General features: G+C 39.2%; 1 long non-coding RNA gene across 1 annotated transcript in view; it reads left to right on the top strand.

Annotated features, from left to right (window-relative positions):
• The first annotated feature begins 2,316 nt into the window (after positions 1 to 2,316).
• The window catches only part of LOC123502835, a 69,556-nt gene continuing 62,318 nt past the window's right edge, over positions 2,317 to 9,554 (top strand). Inside the window, exon 1 of the long non-coding RNA XR_006674233.1 lies at positions 2,317 to 2,349. This is a non-coding gene — a long non-coding RNA (uncharacterized LOC123502835). The remainder of the gene's footprint in view (positions 2,350 to 9,554) is intronic.

Genomic DNA, 9,554 nt, shown 5'->3' on the forward strand with positions numbered 1-9,554 from the left:
CTCCCCACCAACCCCCAGCGCGGTTCCTTTGTCTGGGTGTCGAAGATTTTTCTGTCTTTCGTCTCGCTTTGAATTTTGCTTGAATCTTCTTGCACCACGACGATGATTGATATGTTGTTTGTCAAGTGAACACCACAACAACAACGACAACAAGAACATCATCATCAACAACAACAACAAGGAAACTATGTAACTATTATGGTTCTTTTAATGTGAACCTCTGAACCACAATACGGGACACGAAGCAATGAACGAACCAATGAACCAATGAAACACCCCACTCATTCATACAAAAATGGAACTACAGAACTATAAATAAATGAATAAATAGATAGATAGATAAAGATAGATATATAACAGCTTCCCCTCTACTTTTTTCCATTTTTTCCTCTTCCTTTGCTCCCATTTCCCCCTCTTCTCTCTCCTTCTCCACCCCCTTCCCCCCGTCCTCCTCTCCAAAGAAACCTCCCTCCGCACACAGCAAAGTAAAACCGTCGACTTAAAAGCCACTCTTGTCATCCACCCACCCTCTTGAAGTCCACCTCTCCACCGCTCCACCTCTTCCCCGCTCCACCTCTCCCTGCTCCACTCTCTCCTTTGTAAAATTGCATCACAAATAATCTTTCATCCGGGTTACCTCGCCCACATCTGCCAGCTGTGTGCCTCTCCCTACTTCTGGCTCTCCCCCGCCTCTCCCACCCTCTTCCCTGTCTCCCTGTATGTCCCCCTTCCTTCCCCTCCTCTCCCTGTCTCCCTCCTGCCTCTCCTTCCTCTCCCGTCTCTCTCCTGTCTCCCTGTACGTCTCCTTTCCTCTCCTCCTCTCCCTGCCTCCCTCCTGCCTATCCCCTGCCTCTCCGTGCCTCCTCTCGTCCCCTCCCGCCTCTCACAGCCTCTACACACCCCACCATGCCTCTCCCAGTCTCCCCGTGCCTTTCCCCTCTTCAGCCAGTCCCTCCCTACCTCTCCATACCCCTTCCAGTGCCTTCCTCTGCCTCTCCCTTCCCGCCCCTCCCAGCCTCGTCTTTACAATATAGGAGGAAGGATATTCTAAAACACTTCTGCACTGCTTCTTCACTACTTTCGAAATCCTCCTGTTAAAGTGACACGTGTTTTTAAAGGTTATTTTTGCATTTCTAGTGGAGGTTAACAAGGTTTCTATAGAATGTACAGGAGAAATAGTGGTATGTCATTTTGTGGCAAGATTACATTCGTGTGCATCATATTTACTGATTTCACCACAACGTATCTTCTTTTTTCTCCATTTTCTTGGTTCTCGTAGCAGATTAACATGATTTATACAGTATTTAGAGGAAAAACACTCTTCAGAACACTGGTATATCATTTTGTGGCAATCTTACACTCGTCTACATAATTTATACTGATTTCACCACAATATACCTTCTTTTTCCTCTCCATTTTCTTGGTTTCTAGTGACAGATTAACAAGGTTTCTACAGCATGTTCATTCGTCTGTACCATTTTTACTGATTTCACCATAACATACTTTCCTTTATTTTTCCATTTTCTTGGTTTTCGTAGCAGATTAACATGATTGAAGCAGGATTTAGAGGAGAAACAGTCTTGAGAACACTGGTATATCATTTCGTGGCAATCCTACACTCGTCTATAGCACTCGCTGACTTCACCACAACATACTTTCCCGTCATTCCATTTTTTTGCTTCTCGTAGCAGATAAACATGGTTTCTACAGCATGTACAGGAGAAATAATACTTTTGAGAACACTTAGTAATTTGTGGTAGCCTTACTCTCGTGTGCGTCATTGTTACTGATGGCACCACAACATATTTTCTATTTCTCCATTCTCTTGGTCCTCATAGCAGATTTCCATGATTTCTACAGTATTCAGAGGAAAAGCAAGCACTCTTGAGAACACTAATATATCATTTTGTGAGTCTTAAACCTCTCTGCGGCACTGATTCAAAGGAAGTCGCCGTGGTACAGTGGAACCATGCGTGCTTTGGGGTCCGAGGGGACTCCAAGCGCACGGGTTCGAATCCTGTCCACGGTTCGAGTGTAGGTTGGGTTTCCTCATTCGGGCAACGGTTTCCTAGCGGGCTTTGAGATAGGAGGTACCACAAAAAGTATCCTCTGTAGCCCATAAATTCCCGTGAAAAGCCCACATGGTATAAAAAGAGAGAGAGAGAGAGAGAGTTCAGCATACTAGTTCCCTCTGGCCGCTGCGTCCTTTATTGAGTGGTTCGCGGTCCCTCACCAAGGCAGGTTCTGAGCGAAGCTTCGGCACAGATGCGTAAGTTTTAAATGACTCTTGCAATCCTTGAGGTCACTTTGTCTTCCTTTCTCCAGTGAGGCGCGACCTTCATGTGTTAAGTAAGTGTGCAGTGTGTGAGTTGGTAGTTAGCGACTCTGTATCAGTGGTTCCTCGCGTACCACCAAAACACATAATTCCAGTAAATATTAGTTTATTCGCAGGTGGAACACACAAATGAACTAACAACAAGGAACACAACTCATTTTAATGCGAGGGATGCTTCTGTTTCTCCTCCACCAGCTGATCGATGCCAGATTGTCTCGTGTAAGGCAATACTCATTTGTTTGTTTTTCGGAGAAATGAATTAAATTGATCTAAAAATCCCATATACTCTCGAAAGTACCCATGTATCACCTGGAGGGCCTTCATACTACAGGTTAGAAGCACTGATCTGGATATTAATGACACTTATTTATGCACTTATGATTTTTTTTTTTTTTTTTTTCCAGCTGTATATTAATCTATTTTATTTACGTATTTTCAGACGCTTTCTTTTCGCACTACCTTCGTTTTCTTTATTATAACCAGCGGATTACTGAATTTATTTTTAATGCTATTTCAAAACATTTCTCCCTTCTATCCTTTTGACATAGTTATTGAAGCTAACGTATCGAGTGAAAACCCGACCTTTGTCAAATGTATGGCCTTTCTAGATCATACATTGGTTAGTTAGGTTAGGTTAGGTCAGGTTAGACAGGCAGACAAGTAGTAGTTTGTTATGAAAAACAGCAGTATTATGTAGTGGCACAAGAATACAGGTCACGAAAAGGCCAACCAGTGTTCAGATAATTTATGTGAGAGAAAGGTTAGGTTAGGTCAGGTCAGGTCAGGTCAGGTCAGGTCAGATTAGACAGGCAGATAAGTAGTAGTTTATGAAAGACAGCAATATTATGTAGTGGCTCAAGAATACAGGTCACGGAAAGGCCAGCCAGTGTTCAGATCATTTATGTGAAAGGAAGGGAAAGGAAAGATTCAGAGAGGAGGAAACTTGAGAAAAAAATATACTACCTCTCTCTCTCCACACACACACACACACACACACACACACACATCCCCGGTCCGTATTGTGAAGCGCATTCCGAGACGTTTTGTGCTTCACGAGATATTTCGAAATGCAACAGACAATTTTTCCAAGTTTTCAGTTTTTTTTTATTTTAGCGATTTTTTTTTTCCATTCCAAAGATTTTAAAACGTAATGCAGACCAAATTTTCGGGATTTTTGAGTATTTTTGTAGAGAGAGAGAGAGAGAGAGAGAGAGTCATTCATCTTAGCACACTAATATCATTCTAAATTGATAACCACTCTCATTTCACATAACACACTTATATATTACACTATGCAAAGCTTCAACCCCCCACCCTCTCTCTCTCTCTCTCTCTCTCTCTCTCTCTCTCTCTCTCTCTCTCTCTCTCTCTCTCTCTCTCTCAAGAAACCAAGAATTACCAGGCAGTGTGTCTTCTTAGATTTATCCCGCCTCTCTCTCTCTCTCTCTCTCTCTCTCTCTCTCTCTCTCTCTCTCTCTCTCTCTCTGCATGCTAAATGACCTTATAAATCTGAAAAGAGTTTGGTGGCAGTTTAGAGAGAGAGAGAGAGAGAGAGAGAGCATTATACAGTATTTCTTGTATTCATTTCTATATATTCTCATGTATTTGTGTCTTTATTTACTAAGATGAAAAAAAATATTAAAAGAAAATTCAGAAAGATTATTTTAGCCTACCCTCAAAATTTACGACGTTTTTTTTTTATGATTGATAATGTCACGTTTTCTATGAAGTGTGTATATTTTTTATATTTATTGTTATGGTATCAACTTTTTGGCACTGGAAATTGATGGTTCTGTTTTGAGAGAGAGAGAGAGAGAGAGAGAGAGAGAGAGAGAGAGAGAGAGAGAGAGAGAGAGAGAGTTATTATTTTTATTTTTTTCATCCTATTTCATCTTATCTATTATTATTATCGTCATTATTTCACTTCACATGTTTATCTTTCTCTCTATTTAAGTCTTATCAATTTCTTTTCCTCATCTTACGCATCTTTTTCCTTTTTCCTTAATTTCTCTTCTTCTTTTTTTCTTCATATTTTTATTTTGTATTTTAAGAGTTTGTAAAAATTCAAAAGTAAATATTTATTCTTTTCATTTCCTATATACAACTCCCTACTTGATGACCTCTCTCTCTCTCTCTCTCTCTCTCTCTCTCTCTCTCTCTCTGACACCCACTTACCTTTATCTCAACTTTCCCCTCTCCTCTCCCTGACACTCCCTGCCTCTTCCCCTCAAGCTCTCCCCTCTTCCTCTCCCCTCTTCCTCTCTTTCTCCCCAAATATTCTTTCCTCTCTCCCTTTCTCCTCTTACTTCTCTCTAACTTCTTGTCTTCCTTTTCCTCGCTTCCCTTAATCTCTCTCTCTCTCTCTCTCTCTCTCTCTCTCTCTCTCTCTCTCTCTCTCTCTCTCTCTTCTTTTTCTTTTTCTTGTATCTTTATTTTTTCTTTCTATTTTCTCTCTCCTCTCTTCTTTTCATTCATTACGTAACCTAACCTAACCTGTGTGTGTGTGTGTGTGTGTGTGTGTGTGTGTGTGTGTGTGTGTGTGTGTGTGTGTGTGTGTGTGTCCAGAATGTTTCGTTACTCTATATTTCCTAAAGTTTTTCGTTTCCTCTTCTTCTCTAATGATTCCGTAACGAGTTTGGAAGTAGAGAGAGAGAGAGAGAGAGAGAGAGAGAGAGAGAGAGAGAGAGAGAGAGAGAGAGAGAGAGCTAATATAGAACACTGGGCCTTTTTGGATACAGTGGATATTCCGTTATTGGAAACTCTTCAGGTGTGTCACGTGTGTCAGGCTAAGAAAGGTGTGTGTGTGTGTGTGTGTGTGTGTGTGTGTGTGTGTGTGTAGTAGGTACTGGAGAAGAGAGTAACTGTAAGAGGAGATAGATAGATAGATAGATAGATAGATAGATAGATAGATAGACATAGATAGATAGATTGATGGATAGATAGATATAGATAGATAGATAGACAGACAGATAGACAGACAGACAGATAGACAGACAGACAGACAGACAGACAGACAGACAGACAGACAGACAGATAGATAGATAGACAGATAGATAGATTATTGACAGTGTGTTATTTATTTTGTTTGATGGATGGTCAGTCTAGTTTAGTCAATAAATTAGATAGATAGATAGATAGATAGATGAATAGATAGGTAGACAGATAGATAGATAGATAGACATATAAATAAATAGACAGATAGATAGGTACATAGATAGATAGGTAGATAGATAGATAGACAGATAGATAAATACATAAATTATAGATAAATTACTTGGTTGGTTAGATATTAAATTTTGAAGAGAGAGAGAGAGAGAGAGAGAGAGAGAGACAATACACAAGAAGAAAGAGAAGACAAGAGAAGAGAAGAGAAAAGATGACGATTATTATTTCACTTATTTATCCTTTGCCTTCAGAGAGAGAGAGAGAGAGAGAGAGAGAGAGAGAGAGAGAGAGAGAGGGTGAAGTTCTTTTGTCTACAATGAAGATAAAAAAGGTAAACTGAGCAGGTTTTTATTGCAATTCTTATTCACGCGAGGAATTGTTCGCTTTTGTCTCGGCAAGAGCCTCTGTAGTTACTTCCCCTCACCTCCTCTCCTTCCCCTCTTCCCTCATTCCCACATGCCCTCTCTCCCTTTCCCCTCTCCTGTAACCCTTCCTCTCTCTCTCTCTCTCTCCTATGCTTTTGCTTCATTTTCTTCATCTCCTCATTTCTCCCCTCTCTCTCTCTCTCTCTCTCTCTCTCTCTCTCTCTCTCTCTCTCTCTCTCTCTCTCTCCATATTTCACATTATAATTTAAATAACACCTATTGTCGATTCATCAATATAGTTTTTTTTTTTTCATCAATATCCTTCATCTTTCATTATAATGCTATGAAAATATACATAAAAGACTTCATCAGTATTAACTTACGTATCCCACTCTCTCTCTCTCTCTCTCTCTCTCTAACAAGACACACGCACTTTTTAATGAGGCGCTGTGGCTGGCAGTGGTCAGTCACGGAGGGCAGCGGGAGGGGGAGGCGTTCGTCAGGCGGGGTTGGAATGACACAAGTTGTTCTATTGTGAAGCCAGTGGAGGGACGGCTGGCTGGCTGGCTGGCTGGTTGGCTGGCTGGCTGGTTGGCTGGCTGGTTGGCTGGTTGGCTGGTTGGCTGGCTGGGTGACTGGGTGACTGGCGGCGGTCTGTATTGGGAACAAGGGACAGATATTAAGTGTTCTCGTCACTCTCCTGTGGGATGCTGTGACGATGTGTGTGTGTGTGTGTGTGTGTGTGTGTGTGTGTGTGTGTGTGTGTGTGTGTGTTGTTGTTGTTGTTGTTGTTGTTGTTGTTGTTGTTGTTGTTGTCCTTTATCTTCTTGTTCTTGTTAGTTTTTCTTTTCCCTTTTCTTTTTCTTCTTTTTCTTCTTAATTGTTTTTCTTCTTCTTCTTCTTCTTCTTCTCCTTTCTTTCTTTCAGCAAACTATTTCTCTTTTTTTCCTTCCTTCCTTCTTCCTTTCTTCTCTCCTTTTTTCTTTCTTTCTTTCCTTCCTTCCTCTTCCTTCTTTCTTTCTTTCTTTCATCCCTTCCTTTCTTCTTTCCTTTCTTCTTTCCTTCCTTCGTTCCTTCCTTCCTTCCTTCACCTTTGACATTCTGGTTTTATTTACACATCTATTAGTTCCTTCCTTTGTCAGAGTTCAAAATGTCAGAGTAGGAATAGTGAGTTTACAATATAGTGTTTAATTATTCTGTTTTTTTTTTTTTTTTTACTTTTTATCTCCTTTCTCTTTCTTTTTCGTATGTTTTTATCCATTTTCTTTTATTTTCTTTGTTTTTCTTTTTCTCTTTGATTTTTGCTTTTTTTTCATTTTCTTTCATTTTCTTTTTCTCTCATTTTTTGCTTTTTATTCATTTTCTCTTTAATTTTCTTTTTTTCTTTTTCTTTTTTTTTTTTTTTTCTTTTTCTTTTCATTTTTTTTTTTTTTCATTTTTTTTTTCTTTTTCATTTTTCTTTTTCTTTCATTTTTTGCTTTTTATTCATTTTTCTTTCATTTTCTATATTTTTCTCTTTTCTCTTCATTTTCTCTTTTCTCTAATTTTTTTTTTTTTTTGCTTTTTATCCATTTTCTCTTTAATTTTCTTTGTTTTTTCTTTTCTTTCATTTTACTTTTTCTCTTTTTCTTTCATTTTTCTTTCATTCTCTTTATTTTTCTCTTTTCTCTCTCATTTTTACTTTTTTCTCTTTTTCCTTTCATTTTTTATACTTTTCATCTCTTTTCCTTTCCATTTTCTTTCTTTGTCTCTTTTCTCTTTTATTTTCTTTATTTTTTTCTCTTTTCCCTTCCATTTATCATTCCTTATCTGTTTTCCCTTCCTTTTCTTTACTTTTTTTTCCTTTTCTCTCTCATTTTCTTGATTTGTTCAGTGTTTATCTAGTTTTTTCTCTTGTTTTTTTGTGTTTGTTGGTTTTGTGTTGTCTTTCTTTCGTCTCTTTTCTTTTTCTTCATTTCTTTTCTTTTCTTATCTATTTTTTTTCGTTTTTTTTTTTTTCCTGGTTAATTTTCTCCTTTTTTCCTGACTTCATTCATCCACCCTTTGTTTCTTTTCCTTTCTCTTACTTTTTTCTTCCTTTTCTTCCATCGTGTTTTATTTTCCTTTCTTGTGAGTAAATTTGTTCGTCTCTCTCTCTCTCTCTCTCTCTCTCTCCTTTATCTTCTTGTTCTTGTTAGTTTTTCTTTTCCCTTTTCTTTTTCTTCTTTTTCTTCTTAATTGTTTTTCTTTCTTCTTCTTCTTCTTCTCCTTTCTTTCTTTCAGCAAACTATTTTTCTTTTTCCTTCCTTCCTTCCTTCTTCCTTTCTTCTCTCCTTCTTTCTTTCTTTCTTTCTTCCATCCATCCTTCCTTCCTTCCTTCCTTCCTTCCTTATTTTCCTTTTCTATCATTTCCTCCCTCTCTCTCTCTCTCATTTTCTCATTCATCGCTGCTTTTCATTTAACCTTCTTCCATCTCTCTCTCTCTCTCTCTCTCTCTCTCTCTCTCTCTCTCTCTCTCTCTCTCTCTCTCTCTCTCTCTCTCTCTCTCTCTTTAGATTTCGTCACATATACTCCTTTAGATTTAGGTCATTAATTCTTCCTCTGCTCTTACTAATTGGAATGCAAATCCTTCGTTATAACTAGACAGAGAGGGAGAGAGAGAGAGAGAGAGAGAGAGAGAGAGAGAGGGAGCTAGTGATTTCCAAAAGCCCAAGGGATATCACGTTCCTGCAATAATTATAACAAGAGAGGAAGGGAATGTCAAGGTTTAATAGTATTCGTGTGTTCAGATAGCCCTTCCTTGTGTTTGTTTGGGGGCTTACCTGTGTAGGGGGCGCTTTGGTGGGGTAGCTTACGAAAAGACCCTCATTTGACTTTCTTTTGGGTGTTTTGGTGGGGTAGCTTACGAAAAGACCCTCATTTGACTCTTTTTTGTGGTGTTTTGGTGGGGTAGCTTACGAAAAGACCCGCATTTGACTTTCTTTGTGGTGTTTTGGTGGGCTACCTTACGAAAAGACCCTCATTTGACTCTTGTTGTGGTGTTTTGGGGTAGCTTACGAAAAGACCCTCATTTGACTCTTTTTGGGACGTTTTGGTGGGGTAGCTTACGAAAAGACCCTCATTTGACTCTTTTTTTTGTGGTGTTTTGGTGGGGTAGCTTACGAAAAGACTCTCATTTGACTCTTTTTTTGTGGTGTTTTGGTGAGGTAGCTTACGAAAAGTCCCTCATTTGACTTTTTTGTGGTGTTTTGGTGGGGTAGCTTACGAAAAGACCCTCATTTGACTCTTTTTTGTGGTGTTTTGGTGGGGCAGCTTACGAAAAGACCCTCATTTGACTCTTTTTTGTGGTGTTTTGGTGGGGCAGCTTACGAAAAGACCCTCATTTGACTCTTTTTTTTGTGGTGTTTTGGTGGGGTAGCTTACGAAAAGACCCTCATTTGACTTTTTTTGTGGTGTTTTGGTGGGGTAGCTTACGAAAAGACCCTCATTTGACTCTTTTTTGTGGTGTTTTGGTGGGGTACCTTACGAAAAGACCCTCATTTGACTCTTTTTGTGGTGTTTTGGTGGGGTAGCTTACGAAAAGACCCTCATTTGACTCTTTTTGTGGTGTTTTGGTGGGGTAGCTTACGAAAAGACCCTCATTTGACTCTTTTTTTGTGGTGTTTTGGTGGGCTTCCTTACGAAAAGACCCTCATTTGAGTTTCTTTTGG

This window comes from Portunus trituberculatus, chromosome 12, assembly GCF_017591435.1.
Source record: "Portunus trituberculatus isolate SZX2019 chromosome 12, ASM1759143v1, whole genome shotgun sequence".
Classification (NCBI taxonomy): domain Eukaryota; kingdom Metazoa; phylum Arthropoda; class Malacostraca; order Decapoda; family Portunidae; genus Portunus; species Portunus trituberculatus.